Source organism: Erinaceus europaeus, chromosome 13 (assembly GCF_950295315.1).
Source record: "Erinaceus europaeus chromosome 13, mEriEur2.1, whole genome shotgun sequence".
Classification (NCBI taxonomy): domain Eukaryota; kingdom Metazoa; phylum Chordata; class Mammalia; order Eulipotyphla; family Erinaceidae; genus Erinaceus; species Erinaceus europaeus.
Genome location: NC_080174.1, coordinates 34,146,195 through 34,159,422, shown reverse-complemented (window position 1 = coordinate 34,159,422; position 13,228 = coordinate 34,146,195). Strand labels below are relative to the sequence as shown.

General features: G+C 41.9%; 1 protein-coding gene and 1 long non-coding RNA gene across 4 annotated transcripts in view; one reads left to right on the top strand and one right to left on the bottom strand.

Moving 5' to 3' along the window:
• CNR1 (cannabinoid receptor 1) overlaps window positions 1–6,440 on the bottom strand; it is a 28,605-nt gene extending 22,165 nt beyond the window's left edge. The window contains exons 1-2 of one of the 3 annotated variants that reach the window (XM_060205503.1): window positions 5,596–6,440; window positions 4,071–4,106 (exon numbers count right to left, since the gene is read on the bottom strand). The gene's annotated coding sequence lies outside the window, so the exon portion shown is untranslated. The other 2 variants (XM_060205502.1, XM_060205504.1) reach the window with 2 other exon arrangements.
• Window positions 1–13,228, top strand: part of LOC132542723 (uncharacterized) — a 392,193-nt gene that overhangs the window by 302,496 nt on the left and 76,469 nt on the right. The window lies entirely within an intron of this gene.

Sequence of the window (13,228 nt, the reverse complement as noted above, 5' to 3'; positions counted from 1 at the left end):
AAAGTTTGTGTAAATATTCAAATGTAAAAGTAAAAAATAAAAATGTCACATTAGAATTTATTCACTTAAATCTAAAAGTCCTCCCAACTTGATTTGCATGACTCATACTAATTTGAATTTCATCTGTGAATATCTGGTCAAAAAGAATGAGAGGGACTTGACTTTTTAAACACAAACTTTGAAAACATTATTTCCTAAGTATATTTTATCTTAATTATATAACATATATACATATATTACTGACATACATGGTTTGTGAAAGCATTCATCAGTATATTCAACTGCCACAACAGATTGCCTGGCACATCTTTGAAAAAATGCCTCTGCTTTTCTTTAAAAATAAACAGCATGAAATTTGTTAGTAGAAATTTAAATAAGAGATATTGCACTGTCAGATTGAGAAACTGCACTTTATCTTTGAAAGTTAAAGCAAAAAATTTAATGTGCTTCAGAATTGACAATGGTGGTAAAGAATCAAGCCAAACATTTCAAATTTCTAGTCAACAAATCCAAAGTCTAAAAACTTAAGAATCCAAATTAGAGTGGAAAATGGGATATCAGATAACAAAATAGTGTCTTCTTAGGGAAAAATGATTTGTCCTTTGTTTTAGAGAAAAAGAACTTAATATCTTTTTATATTGAAAAAATGCAAAGTGTACATTAGGAAACATTTAAGAATTCAGACTGTAATAATCAGACCACGATGGTATTAAAAATATGTGTTGATTAAAAAATGTTGATTCCTATCTCAACTCACATATTCAAAAACAAAATACAAATAGACAAACAGAGCTGAACTCTGAGAGCTTTCCTAAAGTGCAGGTGTGAACATTTCTCCAGCTGGAGCTCCATAGTATTCCAGGATAACTGCTATAACTCTTCCAGGCCCACTTGCTCAGTTTTGGTGAGTAAACAATTGTTTCCTCAAAAAAATCCACATGAGCACAACTATGAAACCCAAGAATTTCATTCACACTAAATTGTAAAATTAACTTGCTTGGAGCCAGGTGGTGGTTCACCTGGTAGAGCATATGTGTTCCAATGTACCAACACTAATGTTCAACTCCCTGGTCCCTACCTGCAAAGGGAAAGCTTCACCAAGGGTAAAGCAGTGCTGCAGATGCCTCTCTCTCTCTCGTCTCAACCTCCCCCTTCCCTCTCAATTTCTCTCTGTGTCTATCCAATACATATATAAATAAATGAAATAAACTGAAATTAGCTTGACCAAGTGAATATTTGGAACTAGAGAATATCCCAAAGTTATTAATTAGTAACTAGATGGAAAGGACTTTAAGGATATAGTACACATTAAAGATGTGTTTCAAAATGTCTTAGAAAAAGGAATATTTATTCTCTTCACAGAACCTTGTGCCATGAAGAAATAAAACCCAGAAAAGGTTTTAGTAAATATTTTACGTTAAGAATTTGAGGTAATGATGTTGATTACTTTATGTGATGGCTTTGACCTATTATTACTGATAGGTCATAAGCATAGCTATTATCCATGCCGAGAGTTTGTAAGAGCTAGAAATTCTTCTTCTAATGTCAAACCATTGACTACTACCAAGAAGGGCAGCAAAAAATGACTAAAAATATCTTTCCCTCCCCTCTCATTTCCTACAGACTTACTTGTAGGTTTATAGTATGGTATACCTTTTTTTTTTTTTTTTTAAGATTTATGAGAAAGAAAGGAGGACAGATAAAAAACCAGACATCACTCTGGCACATGTACTGCCAGGGATTGAACTCGGGACCTCATGCTCAAGAATCCAAAGCTTTACTACTGTGCCACCTCCTGGACTACAATGTTAATCTACGTTTTGTGACATGGTAACAAAACTTTGTATATTTTCTTCAAACTTTCTTTCCAAAAACAACAAATAGCAAGGCAGGTGGCAACTGTGTTAGACTTAGCAATCACTATTTCTGACAAAACTAGAATCTAATGTGACTATGCCCATCTTGGCATATTTGCAAAAGTCTAAGAACACATGGAATTGGAACAGATTTCTACCTGACCTACAAAATAGGAACAGCCTTGTTTTGATTCAAGGTGAATAATTCTTGCCATGGGTTTTCAGCATCCATCTGTACAACTGCCTGGAATTTGGACAGTTATTCAAATCTGTAGTATGCACCTTAAAATATGAATCATATATTAAAACACATACATGTAGGTACTATGCTTAAATTTTATTTCATCCATGATATAATTTATGAAAATGATAGTTCATACATATGTATCAAAGTTTGTTTATACATTTAATCATCTCAAATCATGCAGTAGGTATATTATGTAATTATAACTTGGCATTATACTTGTCCTCAAAGACATTTAATGTTTCTATTAGTCCAGAAACTATTTTGGAGAGAAAACTAAATTTTTCCATATTATATAAATGCAATGCAATATAATTTAAAACTATGCAGATTAAGTGAATTAGTTAGCAAAACACTAAATAGCAATTTAGTAGTAGAGTGCCGAATTCCCCAATCCCTTAAAAAACAACATTCCTGCAGTTTTAATACAAAGTTAACACTAATATGAGAGCAGGAATAAGAGGGAGTTAGCAATTAGGGAGGGGGTTAGAAAGTTAATATTTTGCAAACACAAAGTACATAAAGTGGCTTTGATTTCCTCTTATCCATTAGTTCTGCTAGTAATCTTCAATCAATACCGAAAAGATTAGCAGGGCTTGTGGTACTTCAAAATAATAGGTGTGTGCAATCTCTGAACCTGTTTCTAGTACTATTTTACAAACAATATTGGGTCCAGGTTGTTTCAGCATCAAAGACAGAATTATTAATTATTTAAACCAAAGGCTAGTTTCACTCTAACCAATTTGTCAGTTCAATTAGAAAATGATGAATGCAAACATAGAAGAGAGAGACTTACACTGGTGGAGACAAGGCATCCTTTTTAGCAGGAGTGAAAGCTCTCATCTGTTCTTCATGTAACTCAGCTAACATAATTACTCAAAGAATAACAGTCAGTTACTTAAAGGACAGGCTCCATCTTACTAAACAAATTCAAGACACTGTAACCAAATCTGCTTTTACTCATTTTGTGTGAATAAATTCAATTTATTTATTTATTTTGCAAAATTCCTGGAGAGCTAATTATGGGAAATAATCTCTCTCCTTATGAGGCCAACTGTTTTCTGGGAAGAAACATTTGGTGAGCGTGGTAAACTATAAGCTGCTATTATAAGTTTCATTTCATAATAGCTTATTCTTATACAATGAAATATCACAATTCTGATTCCAAACATAAATAGGCAATATAGCTGGAGAACTTGTCTCAATTTCCTGGTGGCTTATATTCATTATAAGTCAAAGCAAAGAACAAACACATATGATTGTTTTGAAATAGTTGTTCAGGCTCTGCCTTAGTAATTAATACACTGATACTGCAAACTGAACACTTGTCAACATACTCAATGGGGCTGCTGCTTTCTTGAGAGAAAGAGGTAAATCAACTCAAGGAGTTTCCTTTTGGAATAGACTTCAATAATGCCACAAATAAGTGGTTCACCCAGAGGACTGTAGCCCCAGCAGCTTCATCTGTAACATTTAACAATTTCACTATTTTAACATTTTGAAATGCCAAAAAGAACACACTGATCCTGTAGCTAGGCTTATTAGAGAAGAGCAATCTCACAGGCGAGACAGAGGCATATTGTCCACTGGGGAAAAGGGTAATGGAAAAAAGACAGAAAATAGGACATAACAAAGCAAAGGCCACTTCAATCCAGGAAAAGGGATTGCCACCAGAATTTAAAACTTTACATGCCAACTTAAATAATATCACCTATAGGCTTTTTAAAGGCAGTCAGTATAACACTTCTTTATACATGCAGTATATACTAGTGTTAGTCATTAAAACTGGGGGAAGGGGACAAATAAATACCCCATTTTCCTTCCTAGCAGGCAGTATGCAAGCACAGTCATTTTATTTTTGAAAGCTCAAAGAGCCATTTCCCCCTTGTGACACTATCTTACTCCCACAGGGAGTTTAGGAACACAATGAAATCTCTCCCCTTCCTCCCCCTCTGACACTTGATACATACCTAGCCAAGACTGCTCTATGCTGGAGTGGTAGGCATCTTTGGAACAACAGCAAAAAAAAAAAAAAAAAAAAAAAGCCCATTTACAGTAAGTTTTCTTGATCATCTAAAATGGATTAGTTGCTTTAAAAAAAAAAAAAAATCTACCCACTGTCAAGCCTCTTGTCCTGCTACAGCAACTGCTATTGTGTCTGTAAATTACTGTCTGAAGTATGCAATGTTTAAAATTTTGGGGTGCATGGGCTCTGCTCCTGAGTGAACAGAGTCAGAAAAAATAATTTGTCTCACTTAAGAAATTGTATGTTGTTTTTTAGTTAGGTAAAAATTACTCTTAAATGGATATAAAAGGAAGGAGTACCAGGGAAACAGGAACAGAAAAATCAATCAGTGTATCTTCCCTTGCAAACTGTCAGCAGAGTGGGATTAGAAAAGCAACACTTTAAATCAGATGAAATCCTATGGGAACCTTAAAGGCTGGTTGCTCTAAGCTTCTCAATAGTCTGCAAAATAGATTGATGGCTGTGGTCACCGACTGATACTCACTGTCCACCGAGTTTCTGCTCAGAAATTGCATTTCCCCCATTGTTCTAAAAAGACTAACTTGGTAATAAAAATGAGGAGAACTTATGGAACCACAGAGATCAACACCTTTAAAGCCAGTAGATCTATTGTAATCTCTTACTGGATTAAATGCCTGAGAATAATTAATTTATCAAGAAAGCAACAACAAAGGCAAGAATGGAACTCACTTAAAGGAAGGAGAAAACAGGACGATTAACAGGTTACTAATTTTTTCTCATAGATGTAATTTAAAACGTAAACTGGAAACATCCATGTTGCTTTAAAACTTTCAAATGGTCAAATGACAGTGTCTGACATCTATCACAGTAACTACAATTGCGTCCAGAAAGAGCTCCATAGATGACTTGAGCCTCAGAAAACACAGGTCTTTTAAAAACACAATAACGACTTTATTCACCTAACGGCTATCTCTAAGCAAAAATGGTTTCATCAACACGTTTAGATGACAGTTAAGTGGATGTTTATTTTCCCTCAAAGAAGAGCGGCCCTGGCACTGTATTTCCTATAGTAAAAGTTTATTATTTGACATGCACGTCTTTATCTGACGTTCCATATTTTACTTTAGACAGTTTCTACTCTTGAGCAGAGAAGAATGTATTTCTCTGGGAGGACTGGGCTGCTGATATGGTTAATAGGCATTAAGCAGCAACTCACGCGCCTGTTTTCCAAACACGCACAAGCACACGTTTTTCTACAAACAGACACCAGGGCATAGAGACAGGTGCACATACATCCAATAACTACTCGGTGGCAGAAACCTCCAGATGTAGTGCAGACGACAGCTAACAGTCTGGGAACTCTACAGTTAAGTAAACACCAACGCAAGACTCGCTCACAGGAAGTCAGAACTCCACGAAGGACACTTAGGGGCACACTGGCCAGCACTCTAGAGGGCGGGAAGCAGGGGAAAAAAAAGTATTTCCAAATGCAACTCTGCAGGTCTTACCCTTTGCATCCCCTGATCCTCCGGGGAGAAGCTCCCTTGGCACCTCTAGCCTGGAGCAGGAGCTGTTTCTCTGCCAGAACGAAAATTCCCCCCAGACTCTGGAGAGCTGCGCAAGGAGGGAGCCAAGGCGCCCCGCCTGGGCCAGGGGAAGGCACAGGCGCCACTGGAGCCCCAAAGAGGTGGAGGCGGAAAAAGAAGCGGAGAAGGAAGGGATGGTCAAGGGAGTAGCGGGTGGGAGGTGGCGCCTGGATGCGGACTAGGCAGGATGGGTGGAGCGGGGAGTGCTTCCGTTGGTCGGTCAGTAAGTCTGTCAGTCGGTGCAGCCCGCGTGTCTGCGTCCCCTCTCCGCAGCGCCCGCCAGTGACTGTGGCCGGGACTGGCGCCCCCCCCTGCGCCGCCGCGGCTGCCGCCGCCGCGGGCAGCCTCGCCCCTTCCCAGGCTGTGCGCTGGGTCCTTCCGCTCGCCCCACCTCAGCAAGGGGCAGCTCCTCTCCGCCTGTCCAGGCGCCCACGGCCTCGCCCCACTCTCGCGCTCCCCTCCTCCCCGTGGGCTCGCGCTCCGCTCTGGCTCGGGCTCCCTCCAGCTCGGGTCCCATTTATGAAGCGCGGTCCCATCACGTGTTAATGAGCCTTTGTCCTGCCCTGGCAGCGGAGGCTGCACAGACCCCGCCGAGGGAAGTGCGCGGGGAGGGACCTGCACGCAGAGCGGCGCCTGCAGCTCCAAACTTTGCGGACGCGGGAGACTCACCGCGGCGGCGGCGCCAGCCCCGGGGCCAGAGGGGACCGGCCTCTCCGGCCCACGCCACCCACTCCCTCCGCCGCCGTCTAGCTCCCCGGGGGGCGCCCGATGCCTTGACCCTGCTCTCCGCCCTGCATGCCCTCACACACTGGCGGAGCCAAGAAAGGAGTCATGCTAGCACCGCCCTCGACCTCGGGTCCATCAATCAGGCGCGCCCGAGCAGCGCGCTGCACCCACACCTCGCGCAGAGGTCACGTCTGGGGCAGCAGGCCCAGTCCCCGGGAATTGGGGTGGGTGGGGAGAGACCGGAGCACGCTTCTCCCACCCAGACAGTCGCCGCGGTGGCGACAGCGAGCCGAGCCCGGGCTAGAGACCTCGCCACGCAGTCCCCTAGCCGTTTGGTACCTGCGGCCCCGTGGACACCTGTCCTTCGCCCTCGGGGCCCCGAGTGGCTTTGCGTTGGGTACCTTCTGCGGCCCCGGCTACCCCTGCCACCCACTCCTGGTGCAGACCACTCCAGCCAGCCCCTCCCGCCCGGCCTGGCTGCCAACAGTTGGGCTCTGTGGGCGGCTGGCTCCCCACCGGCTGCCCAGGGCGCCCCCTCCCCAGCCGCCAGGGGCCAGCTCCTCGCACCTCCTCTCTGGGAAGGACGCCTCCTCCCGGACCGGGTGCGGGGCGCAGGGCGCACAGGCGAGGGCGCACAGGCGAGGGGCGCCTGGGGAGCCGCGGTGCTCCCTGCGGCCAGGGCAAGAATTAGGGAACATGCTCGTTAATTGGTTCCACTATCAGCAGTTGTCTGCCTCCGGTGTGCGCAGATCAAATCTTAATTGGTCTTTACATTTATCACAGTGAATTGCTAACCTCCCAACAAGCCCCAGCCGCTTCTTCAGCAGAAAAGGTCCCCCAGCCCGCATCAGCCTCCCAACCCCCAGGGACCCTAGCAGGGTTGTGGTGGCGGCGGTCGTGGTTTTCTATAGACATCTTTATCTCATCCACTTGATGGAGCCACATCACTCTGGTCCCAGGAGCCTGGTCCAAAGCCCTTGGTTCAGTTCCCAGTTTTCCTTTCTGAGGCTTTCTCAGTGTTTATTTTATGACTCCTCAGTGGAGATCCAACAGTTTCTGCTCCAGATCTTTATCTATTTATTCATTCTGTCCCTCTCCCTCTCTCACCCCCCCCCCACACACACACAGCATACCCAGCTGGGTCCCATGTTTGGATTAAAGACTAGAATACAGAGAAGGGAGTCTACAGAAAGGAAGGAAAATCAGTGGGGAGGAAGCTCAGGTCAGCAAGGTCAGAGCCTTGGAAAAGAAGGAAGACTATGAATAATGCTTTCTGGAAACATCAAGGCAAATCTTGATAAGGATTCATGCAAACTGCTACATCTTGAAAAAACCCTCCTAGGTTAGAGCGATTATTTCCCCCTTCCCCCAGCAGGAAAATGGCCATTTGAGGTCCAGTTGAAATTATTCATTTTTACTAGGTAAAGCTAGGTACTTATTGAGCTCAAAAATAACCTGTTGAACTTTTCAATGGACAGACAAATGATTGATAGGTGGGTAAATACAGTGGCACTCCACATTAAATCTGATGCCTATGGCAAGCTCCCTCATAGCTTAGAAGCTGGTCTTCCCTGTGGAGACAGCTCTACCCACAGATTTAGTTAAGTTGGCTATGGACTGCAAAGTAGCTTACTTGGTTAGTGCACTGCTTTGCTATGTGCCTTACCCAAATTCAAGGCCAACTCCCACCACATTTGCACACTGGCAGAAGCTTTGTTCCTGGGATTTCTCTCACTCTCTTTCTTTGCCTCTTCTTCTTTGGGTGGTGGTGGTGGGGTGCTGGGGAGTCATTCAGGACCAGTGAAACCCTGGTGGGGACCAATGAAATATTGCATGCATGCATGCATGTATGAATGAATTAATAGGTGGATGGAGGCTGGGACATCTGTAGCTTTTTTCTCCTTTTAAGTAACCTAGTTATAGATTTTATGTTCACTTCAGATCCTTAAGAGAAGGGAATATTGGCAAAGCATTGCCTTTCTTGTCGTCTCTAAAGTCTCAACTATCCAAGCGACCCTGTGACTTGACACAGAATAACTTTTAGGGTTAAGCAAAATATGTAACTTGGATAGTTGTACCTACTTTGCCATGCTTAGGAACCAAGTTCAAGTCTGACCCCTACTGCACTGAAGGAAGTTTCAGTGCTGTGGTGTGTGTGTGTTTGTGTGTGTGTGTGTATGTATGTATGTGTGTGTGTGTGTGTGTGTGTGTATCTTTCTCTGTCTCTTTCCATATGGAAAAGTTGGCACATAGGAATGAAATTCTGGCAAGGAAAAGCTTTAAAATCGTCCCAATTCCTGGTGACACAGGGTCAAATGAATGTAAGTAATCAAAAAGAGAAAAGTCTCAAGGCATCTCTCACCACCTCTGTCTGTGATAAAGACATCTTTCATTCCACAGGTAACCCTGAGGAATTATTCTTGGAGACCCTCCTCTTCCTCCTCCTCCTCCTTCATTGCCATCAGGGTTACCAGTGGGGCTCAGTGCCTACATGACAAATCCACATCTCCCAGCAGCCACTGAGAGGGAAGGGGGGTTGAAAGGGAGAGAGACCTGTACTAGTACTGTTTCAACACTTCCCCTCTACAGGTGGGTACTGGGGTATGGAAAGTGACAGAAAAAGATACACACAGAGAGTCCTTGCAAGTGTATGTGTTCTACTGTGTACACCATTCCCCACCCTCTTGGAGCACTTACAACAGGATCTCATATAGTTCCAGAGGTATTCAGCATTCTTCAGATACACAGCACTGATGTATTCTGAGCATGCCTTTTGCAGGGCTTTCTCCCACTCATCAATCTACCCATTGATGGTCAGTAAACAATCTGAAAGTGGAAACTCGTTGTAGCCTGTGTGGACTATACTCTGGATATCTCATATCTTAACTTAGTGACACCAACCTTTGCTTTTTTCATAAATAGGAAATATCTAATTATCTTAAACGTCTCTAAGTCATCCCAAATCCCTTTTGATTGATGCTGAGTTTCTTCACTAACTTCTCTGAAATTCCAAACAAAAACGGAGAATCCAAATGACTTGAAGTCGATTTGTTGAGTGACTGGTGAAAGTGACCTGTGGAAAGAGGCAATCATTAGGAATCTAAGCAAGCAGTGACTCCAGCAGCTAGAACTATTAAGCCTGTTTTTCTGTTAAGTGTGTGCATAGACTAGCATGGGGTATGGGATTGTACTCTGGCAGCTGTCGAATAATATTGACTTTCCATTTAGAGCTCAAGGAGAATGCTCTATAGTAGAGTCAAAATTTGACTTGTGATCTGGTGTTTTGTCATCACAAGTCAATGTTTTTTTCAGACTGAGAGTTAGTATGTTTGGAAAATGCTATTCTTATGAGCATGCCTATGTTTCTTTAAAATTAAAAGTCTAAGGGGTATGAAGATGGCAGACCCAGCTGAGCACATTCATTGCCATGTACAGGACCCAGGCTCAAGGCCCCTGTCTCCTCTGGCAGGGAGGAAGCTTCATGAGCAGTGAACAGTGTTACGAGTCTCTCTCATTTTCTCTTCCTCTCTAACCTGCCCTTCCCTCTCAGTTTTTCTCTCTCCTATCAAGTAAAAGAAATAAAGACAAAAAGTTGGGGGAGGGGATGCCACTGGGAGTGATAAATTAATTGTTCAGGCATCTAGCCCCAGCAATAACCCTGGTGACAATAAAAAAGGAAAAAATGTAAATCTGTCTTAGGTTCAACAGAGTGTTGACTCATCATGGAGCTGCCTTTTTCCTAGAGCTGGAAGAAAGACAGTGTGAAGCAAGATACTCTTCAGTGTCTCAGAGTTTACAGTTTGCAATGATCACCTTGATCATGTGGGAGGAAATGATGAAGTCTCCACATGTGGTTGGTCAGCCACTCTACTTGTGAGAGCCATGAAGAATGACAAATGCAAGCTATCAACTTCAGTATTAGAATCATTATGTTGAAGGCACACATACATTTGACACAAGGCATACATAGAGTGGTGGTCCTTGATCTTTACAATCCTGGGTTGAATTTGAACCCTTAACCTTTTGGGGAAAAACTCATAACAAGCTTTACTAGTCCTTGTACTGCTATGTGTCATAATGCCTGATTTTGAGTTCTTTACCCTTTTCACATTAGAAAAGGCTATGATGAGCTAGTTTATTGCTGTTTAGTATAATCTGGGTTATTTACTCAGTGAAATATAGAGGATGAGAGCACAATTAAGACTGCAGATTTCAACTTCAAAGAGGGATCTCAATACATTCTTGCCAAGGTGTTACTAGTTATACTGGGCAGAGAACAATAAGTATCTTTCCTCTGAGTTAACTGTTGATCATGAAAGAGTTGTGCTGCAAGTCCTCTCTTTTTAATATATATATATATATAGTCACTAAGGTTATTGCTGAGGCTAAGTGTCTGCATGACTAATCTACTGGTCATGGTGGCCATTTATCCTTCCTTCCTTCCTTCTTTTCTTCCTTCCTCTCTTTCTCTCACTTTGATAGGACAGGAAGAAATTGAGAGAGAAAGTGGAGACAGAAAGGGAGAGATAAAGAGAGAGACCTACAGCACTGCTTCACTGCTTGTATCCACCCCCACCCCATACACCCAAAGTGGGGCTTGAAGGCTTGAATCTGGGTCCTTGTGCACATACACTCTACAGGGTAACCCATCAACCTGCACCACTGAGATCTCTTTTTTGAACAGGCTATCATGAGTTGTGCCTCTCTCCCATTCCTCCAGAGTAATGGTCTGTTGGGAATGATGACTAATGATTCCATGGTTGGTAAACTGGAGAAAGAAAGAAAAAAAGTAAAATAAAACAAAATAAAAACCTCTTGAAGTTTTCAGAGTCTTATTCAAGTCTAGTGTTCATGTTTGATTTGGTATTTTCAGTATGATGCTCACACCACAAGGCAGGAATGCTCTTTGATTAGACATTTTCGGAATAGTATTATGACTGCACGATTTCATTGTAATTCGGAGCACTGCTTTAGATTTTCAGCAGCTATTATTGGCTCTGCTTTGAAGCATTAAAGCATTTTGTTTTTCCATGGCTCCACATTGCTAGAAAGGAATTTGCTGCTTCATTCCCAGTGTGAAAGGTGGCAGCAAGTCTGCTGACCAGACTGGGGCTCCACCACTCCAGCTTAAATCTGAAACACTCATTGGCTCTTAGGGTATTCTATCAGTGATATAAGCAACCCATAGAAGCTTCTGCACATTTCTCTCAAGATGTAGAAACTGGTGAGGGAAGATGAGGTCCATTTTTTTTTTATTCCACCTTCAGAAATTCAATTTTCTGAAACCAATTCAAGATAGAGAAGTTGGTTGCCAAGGGAAGGGTATGAAATGGGTGAGGAAGGGAGGAAGATGAGTCTCTTTGACCTTGGGACACACTGTATTATGTTAGACACAAAGGAAAGCACTACTGCTTCTCAGTGATGTTTCTATATAACTAAACACATGCTCATTAGCGCCCCCCCCTCTCTCTTTTCACCTTCTCACCTACTTTCATTAAACCCCACTCTCAAAGGTCCCAGCTGAGCAGCAGCAAGGAAGGCTGAGAAATGACAGGAAAGCATTTTTTCCTTTGTTCATGTGTTCTGTTTTGTTTTTCACCACAAAGAAGAGGGTCCATAATGAGGAGATGGATCATCCTTTCATTTCAAACCAGATGAGGAGTATGTTTTAATAGATAATAAACAAGGACAGAGTGCAAATATAGAGAGTAAGAAAACAGGTTACTAAAGCTTGTGTTCCCCTTGATTAAGTTCTCACAAAATAGTAATCAAACCCCATAACTGAAAATACTAGAATTACTATATGTCTAAATATTTCACTTAGAAAAAAAATACAGAGCAAACAGCTATATCATATTGTCAAAATATGGAAATAATGGGGAAAAACTAGTACTATAAAGATATGCATTTCTGATAGTCACTTGGTCAGAGTAAACTCTTTTTATAATGTTCTTCATGGATTTTTCAGCTTCAGTGAGGACAAAGAAACAAACAACAAAAATATCCATCTGCCCTTCTGAAGAATAAATGAGATTATAAACACAGAACCCCATCCAGGAGATGGTATTAGTTTCTCAAAAATATGTATATATGTATATATGTGTATATATATATGTATACACACACACACACACACACACACACACACACACACACACACACACACATATATATATATATATATATATATATATATATATATATATATATATATGCTGTTTTTGTGTGTGTTTCCCACCATTACTGCTATACTATAGCTGTATCTTTATTAAATATATGCTGTGGATAGGAGACAGTATGGCTAGGAGCTCTTTAATTTTCAAATCAGTGGGTTCATCAACAAAGTGCTCCCATTTTGAGGGTTTCTTAGAGCTCAGCTGTGACTTTTCTGCTGTCTCTCACATTCTAAACAGATGCCGTCGATTATCTGCTTTACACAGGGGTCTGGATGTACTGTACTGATACCTTGAGAAGTCCCCATTATCTACTCCCTGCAGTTCACTAGCTTTTCCTTGAAATGCAGCTGCCAGTAAAAATGAGAATTGGCAAAAGCCAATGGGGTGTATGATTAGCTTGTGGGTTCATTGTTTTATCTGTGGTATCCAAAACATGAAAGAGACAACTTAATTGTTTCAACAGCACTGAAGAATTGAAAGTATTATATTGTTTTTCAATTATTTTGTTTAAAGAACTATTCCTCTAGACTGGGTGATGGGAGATGTGAAATTTGAACACCCAAGCATGGATATATATCCTCGCTGGTACCCTAATGACACAAGCAATCACTTTCATTTCTACACCTCAATTTTCTGTCTTCTGAGATGAGAAG